At 43.6% G+C, this 17,059-nt stretch overlaps 1 long non-coding RNA gene and 1 other non-coding gene across 2 annotated transcripts; both read left to right on the top strand.

Annotated features, from left to right (window-relative positions):
- The first annotated feature begins 69 nt into the window (after positions 1-69).
- On the top strand, positions 70-202 carry LOC118377198 (small nucleolar RNA SNORA35). The gene has a single exon (XR_004824186.1). It is a non-coding gene; the product is annotated as a small nucleolar RNA SNORA35 (small nucleolar RNA).
- A 7,142-nt stretch (positions 203-7,344) lies between these two features.
- On the top strand, positions 7,345-12,927 carry LOC127907699 (uncharacterized). Its single transcript, XR_008065452.1, has 3 exons — positions 7,345-7,396; positions 7,860-8,045; positions 12,731-12,927. It is a non-coding gene; the product is annotated as an uncharacterized LOC127907699 (long non-coding RNA).
- Positions 12,928-17,059: the final 4,132 nt, after the last annotated feature.

The following is a 17,059-nucleotide window of genomic DNA, read 5'->3' on the forward strand; positions in this document are numbered from 1 at the left end:
CCTTCCTTAGTGGTTAAATCAGAGTCTAGTCTAACCAATAGGGTTTAGTTTGGTGTGTTTCTGCTGCTGCCGCATTGTCTAGTGCCAGGTCTGCCATCTCCATGGCTCTCCTGTCTCATTCCAATGCCAAATCAACCTCCGCCACAGGCAGAAGGGCGTGGCCACAACACTGGCCCCTCCCTTTCGATGGCAGAGAACAACACGAAAGGTTCTTCATTGGTTAAATAAAGTGAAATGTTGATCTGATCTGTTTGTCTGATTTGGGGTGAAGTTGATTTATTTAACAAAATTGGGTAATGATATTTCCTAGTCGCCTCTTGCCTGAAATCCATTGTACCTTTTGGGTGGGGCTAAATTCCAAAATGAAGTTTACTGCATAGGGGTTTTCAGGACTTAGTGGTTCACATGGAGTCTTTCAGAGATGGAATCCTGTCCAGTCTTTTCCCTGGTCTGGTTAGGATGTAGATGCTCGACCAACACGTGTCTTACCACCCAAAAACACGTTTCAGCAGGCCAGCCCCATTTGGGACATCTTTGAATAGTCACCTGGGTGGGACTTGCTATGGGTTAAATTAGTATCCCATGATTCCGTTTGTGTTACCAGGTGGGATCTGGCAGATTGAACAACGAGCCATATAGGTGGATGGAGGATTTACCCTCGTCTGACCGCGGCAACTGAGTGTTTCCTTGCAAAAGTTGTACATTTTCTTAATTGCCTGATTACGCCCAGCTAGTAGGACACCCCCAAAAAACTACTAAGGTCGTACTTTACACAAATGGGACTGATTTCTGTGTGAGCGAGTTAAACAAATGTTGACGCCCTACTTGTAGATTAGTTAATTTATTACGCTAGAAATAGTGGCGGAACTTTTATGTGAAAATATTGATATAGTAACTATCATATCGAGGTAAATGTGGAGTCGCATAATGATATAGTGTGTGTGTGGTCCTCCCACTAGGACTTGGGAAACCGTGCAGTTTATTAGGCAACAGATGAAATACGTTATAAGGAACTTCACAGGGCGGTGAAAGTGCACAGTCATCTTGATTCTCCTTTATAATAAATACCGAGTGTCTTATTCTGATGGTCGATGTTTGACAAATTAAAACAAATATTCTCGCTCTTATCCATAGTAATGTTACAGGATTATCAGTAGAGATGGAAACACATTGAACTTCAGATTTGTATTTTATACATGAAAACTTAAAGCGAATAAATACGTAGCGGGATGTTAATATTGTAACGAAACCGCAGGGAGCGCGTCTCGAGCCCGGAGTCCAGCGAGCTGTCGACTGCGCCGCAAAAACACGCTTATAAACCCAGGGTCGTTACAATATAATGCCCTACATCACACTGGTTTTGATCCACAACAAGTCCGTTTGGTGGAGACATGTTTTATATTTTCATAATGTGGATTTTAGAATATTTGCATGAAACATCGGTCACCAATTGGATGGAAACCTGAGCTGCTTTCCCACACATTTAGTCTTGTCCTGGACTAGCCGACCTGTGGAGTCATACATTATACCATCAGTACATTTGCAGTATTTTGTAGCAAATTGCAGTGGGAATATGTGCAATGATTGCCTGAAGTGAGGGTTCCAAACCGCAACATGTCCTTACAGGGTAATGTCCTTACATGGGTAATATCTAATGTACTTACAGGGTAATGTCTAATGTCCTTACAGGGTAATATCTAATGTCCTTACAGGGTAATATCTAATGTCCTTACAGGGTAATATCTAATGTCCTTACAGGGTAATGTCTAATCCTTACAGGGTAATATCTAATGTCCTTACAGGGTAATATCTAATGTCCTTACAGGGTAATATCTAATGTCCTTACAGGGTAATATCTAATGTCCTTACAGGGTAATGTCTAATGTCCTTACAGGGTAATATCTAATGTCCTTACAGGGTAATATCCTTACAGGGTAATGTCTAATGTCCTTACAGGGTAATATCTAATGTCCTTACAGGGTAATGTCTAATGTCCTTACAGGGTAATATCTAATGTCCTTACAGGGTAATGTCTAATGTCCTTACAGGGTAATATCTAATGTCCTTACAGGGTAATATCTAATGTCCTTACAGGGTAATATCTAATGTCCTTACAGGGTAATGTCTAATGTCCTTACAGGGTAATATCTAATGTCCTTACAGGGTAATATCTAATGTCCTTACAGGGTAATATCTAATGTCCTTACAGGGTAATATCTAATGTCCTTACAGGGTAATGTCTAATGTCCTTACAGGGTAATGTCCTTACAGGGTAATATCTAATGTCCTTACAGGGTAATGTCTAATATCCTTACAGGGTAATGTCCTTACAGGGTAATATCTAATGTCCTTACAGGGTAATGTCTAATATCCTTACAGGGTAATGTCCTTACAGGGTAATGTCTAATGTCCTTACAGGGTAATATACACCCTAGATCAGCTAGATGCAGGTAAGAGGTGATACTGTGGGACTAATGATTACACCCTAGATCAGCTAGATGCAGGTAAGAGGTGATACTTTGGGACTAATGATTACACCCTAGACCAGCTAGATGCAGGTAAGACTGGACTAATGATTACACCTTAGATCAGCTAGATGCAGGTAAGAGGTGATACTGTGGGACTAATGATTACACCCTAGATCAGCTATATGCAGGTAAGAGGTGATACTGTGGGACTAATGATTACACCCTAGATCAGCTAGATGCAGGTAAGAGGTGATACTGTGGGACTAATGATTACACCCTAGATCAGCTATATGCAGGTGAGAGGTGATACTGTGGGACTAATGATTACACCCTAGATCAGCTAGGTTGGGATGGTGTTCTTTGGCTTGCAAGCCTCCCCCTTTTTTCCTCCTAACATAACGATGGTCATTATGGCTAAACAGTTGTATTTTTGTTTCATCAGATCAGAGGACATTTCTCCAAAAAGTATGATCTTCGTCCCCATGTGCAGTAGTCTGGCTTTTTTATGGTGGTTTTGGAGCAGTGGCTTCTTCCTTGCTGAGCAGCCTTTCAGGTTATGTCAATATAGGACTCGTTTTACTGTGGATATAGATACTTTGTACCTGTTTCCTCCAGCATCTTCACAAGGTCCTTTGCTGTTGTTCTGGGATTGATTTGCACTTTTCGCACCAAAGTACGTTCATCTTTAGGAGACAGAACGAGTCTCCTTCCTGAGCAGAATGACGGCTGCGTGGTCCCATGGTGTTTATACTTGCGTACTATTGTTTATACAGATGAACGTGAAACCTTCAGCCATTTGGAAATTGATCCCAAGGATGAACCAGACTTCTGGAGATCTATAATTTTTGGCTGATTTCTTTAGATTTTCCCATGATGTCAAGCAAAGAGGCACTGAGTTTGAAGGTAGGCCTTGAAATACATCCACAGGTGCACCTCAAATTGACTCAAATTATGTTAATTGACATCATTTTATGGGAATTTTCCAAGCTGTTTAAAGGCACAGTCAACTTAGTGTATGTAAACTTCTGACCCACTGGAATTGTGACACAATGAATTATAAGTGAAATAATCTGTCTGTAAACAATTGTTGGAAAAATTACTCGTGTCATTCATAAAGTAGATGTCCTAACCAACTTGCCAAAACTAGTTTGTCAACAAGAAATGTGTGGAGTGGTTGAAAAATTAGTTTTAATGACTCCAACCTAAGTGTATGTAAACTTCTGACTTCAACTGTGTGTTTTTCTATATATATATATATATATATTACAGGCTACCTGTCAAAATGTTGGACAGTGTTTGTAATTAGTTCATTTATGCATGGATGCGTAGGTTCAGAACTTGTTGTCGTGCCTAAATGTGATAATCTTGCCAATGGAAGCATCAATAAAGTAGTTGGTTTTGAGATGAATTAGACATCTGATTCAATGAATGGTGGAGCTGAGTTTGCCTTTTGGACCAAAATGTCATTTAAGATGCTCCGAAGCTTTTTACTATCATACATTATATAAAGAATCTTTGATTCATTGTAGTTGTTTGTTTAGTTTAGTCACATGATTCCTGGGCAGCCAATCGGCTTATTTGCCATTCCCTTTGCCTCGTCCCTCTCAACCATACAATTTTTTCAATTCCTCGGCAATTCACGGGGTTTGATTTTTTTTTACAGTCATTTTCTTAATAGGTCGATGCTTATTAGTAACTGGAATAAGCAATTTCATAAATGTGTCCAGTGCAACGTCTGTTCGCTCCTCCTTACACTGTAAGTTATAAAAACAAAGCAAGTCACTCTGTATGTGTAAACCTCCCAGTCCTTTATTGGGTAAAAAAAACACCAACGTTTCGGCATCACCGTCTCCAGGGTTACACACCACGGACCATCATCATCCTTAAATCATCAACATGTATTGATCACATCTCTACTAAATGCTTTTTCTAATCTGCTTTAAAGCACTATGCAAATCCATCAGATGTAGTGAACCTACTAATATAGTAGCCATATCTAGGAAAACCAAAGTTCCAAAGGCTGGGCCTAATATAGTATATAAGAGGACAGGCTGGGCCTAATATAGTGTATAAGAGGTCAGGCTGGGCCTAATATAGTGTATAAGAGGTCAGGCTGGGCCTAATATAGTGTATAAGAGGTCAGGCTGGGCCTAATATAGTGTATAAGAGGACAGGCTGGGCCTAATATAGTGTATAAGAGGTCAGGCTGGGCCTAATATAGTGTATAAGAGGACAGGCTGGGCCTAATATAGTGTATAAGAGGTCAGGCTGGGCCTAATATAGTGTATAAGAGGTCAGGCTGGGCCTAATATAGTGTATAAGAGGACAGGCTGGGCCTAATATAGTGTATAAGAGGTCAGGCTGGGCCTAATATAGTGTATAAGAGGTCAGGCTGGGCCTAATATAGTGTATAAGAGGACAGGCTGGGCCTAATATAGTGTATAAGAGGTCAGGCTGGGCCTAATATAGTGTATAAGAGGACAGGCTGGGCCTAATATAGTGTATAAGAGGTCAGGCTGGGTCTAATATAGTGAATAAGAGGTCAGGCTGGGCCTAATATAGTGTATAAGAGGTCAGGCAGGGTCTAAGATAGTGTATAAGAGGACAGGCTGGGCCTAATATAGTGTATAAGAGGTCAGGCTGGGCCTAATATAGTGTATAAGAGGTCAGGCTGGGCCTAATATAGTGTATAAGAGGTCAGGCTGGGCCTAATATAGTGTATAAGAGGTCAGACTGGGCCTAATATAGTGTATAAGAGGTCAGACTGGGCCTAAGATAGTGTATAAGAGGACAGGCTGGGCCTAATATAGTGTATAAGAGGACAGGCTGGGCCTAATATAGTGTATAAGAGGTCAGGCTGGGCCTAATATAGTGTATAAGAGGTCAGGCTGGGCCTAATATAGTGTATAAGAGGTCAGGCTGGGTCTAATATAGTGTATAAGAGGTCAGGCTGGGCCTAATATAGTGTATAAGAGGTCAGGCTGGGCCTAATATAGTGTATAAGAGGACAGGCTGGGCCTAATATAGTGTATAAGAGGTCAGGCTGGGCCTAATATAGTGTATAAGAGGTCAGGCTGGGCCTAATATAGTGTATAAGAGGTCAGGCTGGGCCTAATATAGTGTATAAGAGGACAGGCTGGGCCTAATATAGTGTATAAGAGGTCATTCTGGGCCTAATATAGTGAATAAGAGGACAGGCTGGGCCTAATATAGTGTATAAGAGGACAGGCTGGGCCTAATATAGTGTATAAGAGGTCAGGCTGGGCCTAATATAGTGTATAAGAGGTCAGGCTGGGCCTAATATAGTGTATAAGAGGTCAGGCTGGGCCTAATATAGTGTATAAGAGGACAGGCTGGGCCTAATATAGTGTATAAGAGGTCAGGCTGGGCCTAATATAGTGTATAAGAGGACAGGCTGGGCCTAATATAGTGTATAAGAGGACAGGCTGGGCCTAATATAGTGTATAAGAGGTCAGGCTGGGCCTAATATAGTGTATAAGAGGACAGGCTGGGCCTAAAATAGTGTATAAGAGGTCAGGCTGGGCCTAATATAGTGTATAAGAGGACAGGCTGGGCCTAAGATAGTGTATAAGAGGTCAGGCTGGGCCTAATATAGTGTATAAGAGGTCAGGCTGGGCCTAATATAGTGAATAAGAGGTCAGGCTGGGTCTAATATAGTGAATAAGAGGTCAGGCTGGGCCTAATATAGTGTATAAGAGGTCAGGCAGGGCCTAAGATAGTATATAAGAGGACAGGCTGGGCCTAATATAGTGTATAAGAGGTCAGGCAGGGCCTAAGATAGTGTATAAGAGGTCAGGCTGGGCCTAATATAGTGTATAAGAGGTCAGGCTGGGCCTAATATAGTGTATAAGAGGTCAGGCTGGGCCTAATATAGTGTATAAGAGGACAGGCTGGGCCTAATATAGTGTATAAGAGGTCAGGCTGGGCCTAATATAGTGAATAAGAGGTCAGGCTGGGCCTAATATAGTGTATAAGAGGTCAGGCAGGGTCTAAGATAGTATATAAGAGGACAGGCTGGGCCTAATATAGTGAATAAGAGGTCAGGCAGGGTCTAAGATAGTGTATAAGAGGACAGGCTGGGCCTAATATAGTGTATAAGAGGACAGGCTGGGCCTAATATAGTGTATAAGAGGACAGGCTGGGCCTAATATAGTGTATAAGAGGTCAGGCAGGGTCTAATATAGTGAATAAGAGGTCAGGCTGGGCCTAATATAGTGTATAAGAGGTCAGACTGGGCCTAATATAGTGTATAAGAGGACAGGCTGGGCCTAATATAGTGTACAAGAGGTCAGGCTGGACCTAATATAGTGTATAAGAGGTCAGACTGGGCCTAATATAGTGTATAAGAGGTCAGACTGGGCCTAATATAGTGTATAAGAGGTCAGGCTGGGCCTAATATAGTGTATAAGAGGACAGGCTGGGCCTAATATAGTGTATAAGAGGACAGGCTGGGCCTAATATAGTGTATAAGAGGTCAGGCTGGGCCTAATATAGTGTATAAGAGGTCAGGCTGGGTCTAATATAGTGTATAAGAGGTCAGGCTGGGTCTAATATAGTGTATAAGAGGTCAGGCTGGGCCTAATATAGTGTATAAGAGGTCAGGCTGGGCCTAAGATAGTGTATAAGAGGTCAGGCTGGGCCTAATATAGTGTATAAGAGGTCAGGCTGGGCCTAATATAGTGTATAAGAGGAGAGGCTGGGCCTAATATAGTATATAAGAGGTCAGGCTGGGCCTAATATAGTGTATAAGAGGACAGGCTGGGCCTAATATAGTGTATAAGAGGAGAGGCTGGGCCTAATATAGTGTATAAGAGGTCAGGTTGGGCCTAATATAGTATATAAGAGGTCAGGCTGGGCCTAATATAGTGTATAAGAGGACAGGCTGGGCCTAATATAGTATATAAGAGGTCAGGCTGGGCCTAATATAGTGTATAAGAGGACAGGCTGGGCCTAATATAGTGTATAAGAGGAGAGGCTGGGCCTAATATAGTATATAAGAGGTCAGGCAGGGCCTAATATAGTGTATAAGAGGTCATGGGGCCTAATATAGTGAATAAGAGGACAGGCAGGGCCTAATATAGTGTATAAGAGGTCAGGCTGGGCCTAATATAGTGTATAAGAGGTCAGGCTGGGCCTAATATAGTGTATAAGAGGTCAGGCTGGGCCTAATATAGTGTATAAGAGGTCATTCTGGGCCTAATATAGTGAATAAGAGGACAGGCTGGGCCTAATATAGTGTATAAGAGGTCAGGCTGGGCCTAACATAGTGTATAAGAGGTCAGGCTGGGCCTAATATAGTGTATAAGAGGTCAGTCTGGGCCTAATATAGTATATAAGAGGTCAGGCTGGGCCTAATATAGAATATAAGAGGACAGGCTGGGCCTAATATAGTATATAAGAGGTCAGGCTGGGCCTAATATAGTGTATAAGAGGACAGGCTGGGCCTAATATAGTGTATAAGAGGACAGGCTGGGCCTAATATAGTGTATAAGAGGACAGGCTGGGCCTAATATAGTGTATAAGAGGACAGGCTGGGCCTAATATAGTGTATAAGAGGTCAGGCAGGGTCTAATATAGTGAATAAGAGGTCAGGCTGGGCCTAATATAGTGTATAAGAGGTCAGGCAGGGTCTAAGATAGTATATAAGAGGTCAGGCTGGGCCTAATATAGTGTATAAGAGGTCAGGCAGGGTCTAAGATAGTGTATAAGAGGTCAGGCTGGGCCTAATATAGTGTATAAGAGGTCAGGCTGGGCCTAATATAGTGTATAAGAGGTCAGGCTGGGCCTAATATAGTATATAAGAGGTCAGGATGGGCCTAATATAGTATATAAGAGGTCAGGCTGGGCCTAATATAGTATATAAGAGGTCAGGCTGGGCCTAATATAGTGTATAAGAGGACAGGATGGGCCTAATATAGTGTATAAGAGGACAGGCTGGGCCAAATATAGTGTATAAGAGGTCAGGCTGGGCCTAATATAGTGTACAAGAGGTCAGGCTGGGCCTAATATAGTGTATAAGATGGTCAGGCTGGGCCTAATATAGTGTATAAGAGGTCAGGCTGGGCCTAATATAGTGTATAAGAGGTCAGGCTGGGCCTAATATAGTGTATAAGAGGTCAGGCTGGGCCTAATATAGTGTATAAGAGGTCAGGCTGGGCCTAATATAGAATATAAGAGGTCAGGCTGGGCCTAATATAGTGTATAAGAGGTCAGGCTGGGCCTAATATAGTGTATAAGAGGTCAGGCTGGGCCTAATATAGTGTATAAGAGGTCAGGCTGGGCCTAATATAGTGTATAAGAGGTCAGGCTGGGCCTAATATAGTATATAAGAGGTCAGGCTGGGCCTAATACAGTGTATCAGAGGTCAGGCTGGGCCTAATATAGTGTATAAGAGGTCAGGCTGGGCCTAATATAGTGTATAAGAGGTCAGGCTGGGCCTAATATAGTGTATAAGAGGTCAGGCTGGGCCTAATATAGTATATAAGAGGTCAGGCTGGGCCTAATATAGTATATAAGAGGAGGTCAGGCTGGGCCTAATATAGTATATAAGAGGTCAGGCTGGGCCTAATATAGTGTATAAGAGGACAGGATGGGCCTAATATAGTATATAAGAGGTCAGGCTGGGCCTAATATAGTGTATAAGAGGACAGGATGGGCCTAATATAGTATATAAGAGGTCAGGCTGAGCCTAATATAGTCTATAAGAGGTCAGGCTGGGCCTAATATAGTATATAAGAGGTCAGGCTGGGCCTAATATAGTGTATAAGAGGACAGGATGGGCCTAATATAGTATATAAGAGGACAGGCTGGGCCTAATATAGTGTATAAGAGGACAGGCTGGGCCTAATATAGTGTATAAGAGGTCAGGCAGGGTCTAATATAGTGAATAAGAGGTCAGGCTGGGCCTAATATAGTGTATAAGAGGTCAGACTGGGCCTAATATAGTGTATAAGAGGACAGGCTGGGCCTAATATAGTGTACAAGAGGTCAGGCTGGACCTAATATAGTGTATAAGAGGTCAGACTGGGCCTAATATAGTGTATAAGAGGACAGGCTGGGCCTAATATAGTGTATAAGAGGTCAGGCTGGGCCTAATATAGTGTATAAGAGGTCAGGCTGGGCCTAATATAGTGTATAAGAGGACAGGCTGGGCCTAATATAGTATATAAGAGGACAGGCTGGGCCTAATATAGTGTATAAGAGGTCAGGCTGGGCCTAATATAGTGTATAAGAGGTCAGGCTGGGTCTAATATAGTGTATAAGAGGTCAGGCTGGGTCTAATATAGTGTATAAGAGGTCAGGCTGGGTCTAATATAGTGTATAAGAGGTCAGGCTGGGCCTAATATAGTGTATAAGAGGTCAGGCTGGGACTAATATAGTGTATAAGAGGTCAGGCTGGGTCTAATATAGTGTATAAGAGGACAGGCTGGGCCTAATATAGTATATAAGAGGACAGGCTGGGCCTAATATAGTGTATAAGAGGTCAGGCTGGGCCTAATATAGTGTATAAGAGGTCAGGCTGGGTCTAATATAGTGTATAAGAGGTCAGGCTGGGTCTAATATAGTGTATAAGAGGTCAGGCTGGGTCTAATATAGTGTATAAGAGGTCAGGCTGGGCCTAATATAGTGTATAAGAGGTCAGGCTGGGACTAATATAGTGTATAAGAGGACAGGCAGGGCCTAATATAGTGTATAAGAGGTCAGGCTGGGCCTAATATAGTGTATAAGAGGTCAGGCTGGGCCTAATATAGTATATAAGAGGTCAGGCTGGGCCTAATATAGTGTATAAGAGGACAGGCTGGGCCTAATATAGTGTATAAGAGGTCATTCTGGGCCTAATATAGTGAATAAGAGGACAGGCTGGGCCTAATATAGAGTATAAGAGGACAGGCTGGGCCTAATATAGTGTATAAGAGGTCAGGCTGGGCCTAATATAGTGTATAAGAGGTCAGGCTGGGTCTAATATAGTGTATAAGAGGTCAGGCTGGGCCTAATATAGTGTATAAGAGGTCAGGCTGGGTCTAATATAGTGTATAAGAGGTCAGGCTAGGCCTAATATAGTGTATAAGAGGTCAGGCTGGGTCTAATATAGTGTATAAGAGGTCAGGCTGGGCCTAATATAGTGTATAAGAGGTCAGGCTGGGCCTAATATAGTATATAAGAGGTCAGGCTGGGCCTAATATAGTATATAAGAGGTCATGCTGGGCCTAATATAGTGTATAAGAGGTCAGGCTGGGCCTAATACAGTATATAAGAGGTCAGGCTGGGCCTAATATAGTATATAAGAGGTCAGGATGGGCCTAATATAGTATATAAGAGGTCAGGCTGGGCCTAATATAGTGTATAAGAGGACAGGATGGGCCTAATATAGTGTATAAGAGGACAGGCTGGGCCAAATATAGTGTATAAGAGGTCAGGCTGGGCCTAATATAGTGTAGAAGAGGTCAGGCTGGGCCTAATATAGTGTATAAGAGGAGAGGCTGGGCCTAATATAGTGTAGAAGAGGTCAGGCTGGGCCTAATATAGTGTATAAGAGGTCAGGCTGGGCCTAATATAGTGTATAATTGGTCAGGCTGGGCCTAATATAGTGTATAAGAGGTCAGGCTGGGCCTAATATAGTGTATAAGAGGTCAGGCTGGGCCTAATATAGTGTATAAGAGGTCAGGCTGGGCCTAATATAGTATATAAGAGGTCAGGCTGGGCCTAATATAGTATATAAGAGGTCAGGCTGGGCCTAATATAGTGTATAAGAGGAGAGGCTGGGCCTAATATAGTGTATAAGAGGTCAGGCTGGGCCTAATATAGTGTATAAGAGGAGAGGCTGGGCCTAATATAGTGTATAAGAGGTCAGGCTGGGCCTAATATAGTATATAAGAGGTCAGGCTGGGCCTAATACAGTGTATCAGAGGTCAGGTTGGGCCTAATATAGTGTATAAGAGGTCAGGCTGGGCCTAATATAGTGTATAAGAGGTCAGGCTGGGCCTAATATAGTGTATAAGAGGTCAGGCTGGGCTTAATATAGTATATAAGAGGTCAGGCTGGGCCTAATATAGTATATAAGAGGTCAGGCTGGGCCTAATATAGTATATAAGAGGTCAGGCTGGGCCTAATATAGTGTATAAGAGGACAGGATGGGCCTAATATAGTATATAAGAGGTCAGGCTGGGCCTAATATAGTGTATAAGAGGACAGGATGGGCCTAATATAGTATATAAGAGGTCAGGCTGGGCCTAATATAGTGTATAAGAGGTCAGGCTGGGTCTAATATAGTGTATAAGAGGTCAGGCTGGGTCTAATATAGTGTATAAGAGGTCAGGCTGGGTCTAAAATAGTGTATAAGAGGTCAGGCTGGGCCTAATATAGTGTATAAGAGGTCAGGCTGGGCCTAATATAGTGTATAAGAGGACAGGCAGGGCCTAATATAGTGTATAAGAGGTCAGGCTGGGCCTAATATAGTGTATAAGAGGTCAGGCTGGGCCTAATATAGTATATAAGAGGTCAGGCTGGGCCTAATATAGTGTATAAGAGGACAGGCTGGGCCTAATATAGTGTATAAGAGGTCATTCTGGGCCTAATATAGTGAATAAGAGGACAGGCTGGGCCTAATATAGAGTATAAGAGGACAGGCTGGGCCTAATATAGTGTATAAGAGGTCAGGCTGGGCCTAATATAGTGTATAAGAGGTCAGGCTGGGTCTAATATAGTGTATAAGAGGTCAGGCTGGGCCTAATATAGTGTATAAGAGGTCAGGCTGGGTGTAATATAGTGTATAAGAGGTCAGGCTGGGCCTAATATAGTGTATAAGAGGTCAGGCTGGGTCTAATATAGTGTATAAGAGGTCAGGCTGGGCCTAATATAGTGTATAAGAGGTCAGGCTGGGCCTAATATAGTATATAAGAGGTCAGGCTGGGCCTAATATAGTATATAAGAGGTCATGCTGGGCCTAATATAGTGTATAAGAGGAGAGGCTGGGCCTAATACAGTATATAAGAGGTCAGGCTGGGCCTAATATAGTATATAAGAGGTCAGGATGGGCCTAATATAGTATATAAGAGGTCAGACTGGGCCTAATATAGTATATAAGAGGTCAGGCTGGGCCTAATATAGTGTATAAGAGGACAGGATGGGCCTAATATAGTGTAGAAGAGGTCAGGCTGGGCCTAATATAGTGAATAAGAGGAGAGGCTGGGCCTAATATAGTGTATAAGAGGAGAGGCTGGGCCTAATATAGTGTATAAGAGGAAAGGCTGGGCCTAATATAGTGTATAAGAGGAGAGGCTGGGCCTAATATAGTGTATAAGAGGTCAGGCTGGGCCTAATATAGTGTATAAGAGGTCAGGCTGGGCCTAATATAGTGTATAAGAGGTCAGGCTGGGCCTAATATAGTGTATAAGAGGTCAGGCTGGGCCTAATATAGTGTATAAGAGGTCAGGCTGGGCCTAATATTGTATATAAGAGGTCAGGCTGGGCCTAATATAGTATATAAGAGGTCAGGCTGGGCCTAATATAGTGTATAAGAGGAGGCTGGGCCTAATATAGTGTATAAGAGGTCAGGCTGGGCCTAATATAGTGTATAAGAGGAGAGGCTGGGCCTAATATGGTGTATAAGAGGTCAGGCTGGGCCTAATATAGTATATAAGAGGTCAGGCTGGGCCTAATACAGTGTATAAGAGGTCAGGCTGGGCCTAATATAGTGTATAAGAGGTCAGGCTGGGCCTAATATAGTGTATAAGAGGTCAGGCTGGGCCTAATATAGTATATAAGAGGTCAGGCTGGGCCTAATATAGTATATAAGAGGTCAGGCTGGGCCTAATATAGTATATAAGAGGTCAGGCTGGGCCTAATATAGTATATAAGAGGTCAGGCTGGGCCTAATATAGTGTATAAGAGGACAGGATGGGCCTAATATAGTATATAAGAGGTCAGGCTGGGCCTAATATAGTGTATAAGAGGACAGGATGGGCCTAATATAGTATATAAGAGGTCAGGCTGAGCCTAATATAGTCTATAAGAGGTCAGGCTGGGCCTAATATAGTATATAAGAGGTCAGGCTGGGCCTAATATAGTGTATAAGAGGACAGGATGGGCCTAATATAGTATATAAGAGGTCAGGCTGGGTCTAATATAGTGTATAAGAGGACAGGATGGGCCTAATATAGTATATAAGAGGTCAGGCTGGGCCTAATATAGTATATAAGAGGTCAGGCTGGGCCTAATATAGTGTATAAGAGGACAGGATGGGCCTAATATAGTATATAAGAGGTCAGGCTGGGCCTAATATAGTGTATAAGAGGACAGGATGGGCCTAATATAGTGTATAAGAGGTCAGGCTGGGCCTAATATAGTGTATAAGAGGTCAGGCTGGGCCTAATATAGTGTATAAGAGGTCAGGCTGGGCCTAATATAGTATATAAGAGGTCAGGCTGGGCCTAATATAGTGTATAAGAGGACAGGATGGGCCTAATATAGTGTATAAGAGGTCAGGCTGGGCCTAATATAGTATATAAGAGGTCAGGATGGGCCTAATATAGTGTATAAGAGGTCAGGCTGGGCCTAATATAGTATATAAGAGGTCAGGCTGGGCCTAATATAGTGTATAAGAGGTCAGGCTGGGCCTAATATAGTATATAAGAGGTCATACAATAAGTTCTGTAGTGATTCCTATGTTGTTGATGTAAGTCCTAGGCTGTTTTAACTATACTGGTAGGTTGACTGATAACCTGAACCAGGTTGCAGGCTCTGGTTACAGTTTGAAGCTTTTTCTCAAGTGGGCAGCTTGATGAAAGCCAGTCAATATTTCAATCTGCCTGATGGAGGGTCTGGAGTCTCAGACACCCTCACAGTCCAATGAGGAGGAGCTCTGAAGATCTGAACCTGAGGTAGAAGCCACCGGAGAGGGAGACAAAACAGAGAAGCAAGGTGCAGGTACGTCCAGATCCGATCTCGATTAGGAAGCCCCGAGGAATGAAGGTTCCAGAACCTCTGGATCCAATCTCGATTAGGAAGCCCCGAGGAATGAAGGTGCCAGAACCTCTGGATCCAATCTCGAAGAGGAAGCCCCGAGGAATGAAGGTGCCAGAACCTCTGGATCCAATCTCAAAGAGGAAGCCCAGAGGAATGAAGGTGCCAGAACCTCTGGATCCAATCTCGAAGAGGAAGCCCCGAGGAATGAAGGTGCCAGAACCTCTGGATCCAATCTCAAAGAGGAAGCCCCGAGGAATGAAGGTGCCAGAACCTCTGGATCCAATCTCGAAGAGGAAGCCCCGAGGAATGAAGGTGCCAGAACCTCTGGATCCAATCTCAAAGAGGAAGCCCCGAGGAATGAAGGTGCCAGAACCTCTAGATCCAATCTCAAAGAGGAAGCCCAGAGGAATGAAGGTGCCAGAACCTCTGGATCCAATCTCGAGGAGGAAGCCCCGAGGAATGAAGGTGCCAGAACCTCGATCCAATCTTGAAGACGAAGCCACCAGGAATGAAGATGTCGGAACCAGTGTGTCTGTGTGTGTGTTGCCCCATTGCTAAAGGACGGCTGCTTTTGACTGCCACGGTGAGTGACGTGCCTCCATGGTTGATTGGTAGGGTCTAGAACCAGAACATCCCACTAACTCCATCATTCAGGGAAGGAGCAAGACCCCTCAGAGAGGAGTCCAGTTACTGGAGTAGAAGAGGAAGAGACAGTAGGTGACACTCCCAGCAGGTCAGAGAGGAGTCCAGTTACTGGAGGAAGAGACAGTAGGTGACACTCCCACCAGGTCAGAGAGGAGTCCAGTTACTGGAGTAGAAGAGGAAGAGACAGTAGGTGACACTCCCACCAGGTCAGAGAGGAGTCCAGTTACTGGAGTAGAAGAGGAAGAGACAGTAGGTGACACTCCCACCGGGTCAGAGAGGAGTCCAGTTACTGGAGTAGAAGAGGAAGAGACAGTAGGTGACACTCCCACCCGGTCAGAGAGGAGTCCAGTTACTGGAGTAGAAGAGGAAGAGACAGTAGGTGACACTCCCAGCAGGTCAGAGAGGAGTCCAGTTACTGGAGGAAGAGACAGTAGGTGACACTCCCAGCGGGTCAGAGAGGAGTCCAGTTACTGGAGTAGAAGAGGAAGAGACAGTAGGTGACACTCCCAGCAGGTCAGAGAGATGACCACTCCCAGCTACTGAAGAGGAAGAGATAGTAGGTGACACTCCCACCAGGTCAGAGAGGAGTCCAGTTACTGGAGTAGAAGAGGAAGAGACAGTAGGTGACACTCCCACCAGGTCAGAGAGGAGTCCAGTTACTGGAGTAGAAGAGGAAGAGACAGTAGGTGACACTCCCACCAGGTCAGAGAGGAGTCCAGTTACTGGAGTAGAAGAGGAAGAGACAGTAGGTGACACTCCCACCAGGTCAGAGAGGAGTCCAGTTACTGGAGTAGAAGAGGAAGAGACAGTAGGTGACACTCCCACCAGGTCAGAGAGGAGTCCAGTTACTGGAGTAGAAGAGGAAGAGACAGTAGGTGACACTCCCACCAGGTCCAGTTACTGGAGTAGAAGAGGAAGAGACAGTAGGTGACACTTTTTGTCCTGGTTAATTGCATTATGTAGGATATGCTTTGAAACATAAAACAGAAGTAAGAATGATTTAATTCGGCGTTTCTACTTTCCAATGATGCAAATTAAATCCATTTACTGTCCATCTCCTGTCCCTAGTAGGTTGTGTAAGTTAGCTAAGAGTAGCCACTTCGCCCCTGTCGTCCTCTTCAAGCAAACAGTTGCTACATTGAAAGTGTGGAAGGTCCACATTGTCCCAGAATTCAGGATTCTTGTCTTTATTTCTTGATGTTGTCAACAGAACAGGAGAAACATGGTTTTGTGTGTGTGTGTGTGTGTGTGTGTGTGTGTGTGTGTGTGTGTGTGTGTGTGTGTGTGTGTGTGTGTGTGTGCGGTCCCTGGGCAGCGTCAGACAAACATTATGGTTGTCAGGCTACACAGAAACCCCACAGGCTCTCATTAGAGAAGGTCTGAGAGAAGGGGGCACACACACACACACACACACACACACACACACACACACACACACACACACACACACACACACACACACACACACACACACACACACACACACACAGGTACAAATGCACACACTGCTGTCAGTCTTGTTTGTTTGTAGAGAAACATCCTTCTCATCATATTCTCACAGCAAATAGGTGGAACATATCAACTTTATAAATTACATTTTATTTGCGTGTGAAATCGCCAATTGACAACCCGTCCCCTTATGGGATTAAACAAACATTACAATAATTCACTATGGTAATTATATGACAATAACTATATCCTTAGAGCAGTAACATAATATACACACATACATACATACACATACACACACACACACATACATACACACATACATACACACACACACACACACACACATACATACATACATACATACATACATACACACACAACACACACACACACACACACACACACACACACACACACACACACACACACACACATACATACATACATACGCACGTACACTTCAACTGTGAGAGACGGAATCTAAAACAAAAATCCAGAAAATCACATTG

The sequence above is a fragment of the Oncorhynchus keta genome, chromosome 15 (genome assembly GCF_023373465.1).
Source record: "Oncorhynchus keta strain PuntledgeMale-10-30-2019 chromosome 15, Oket_V2, whole genome shotgun sequence".
Taxonomy (NCBI): Eukaryota; Metazoa; Chordata; class Actinopteri; order Salmoniformes; family Salmonidae; genus Oncorhynchus; species Oncorhynchus keta.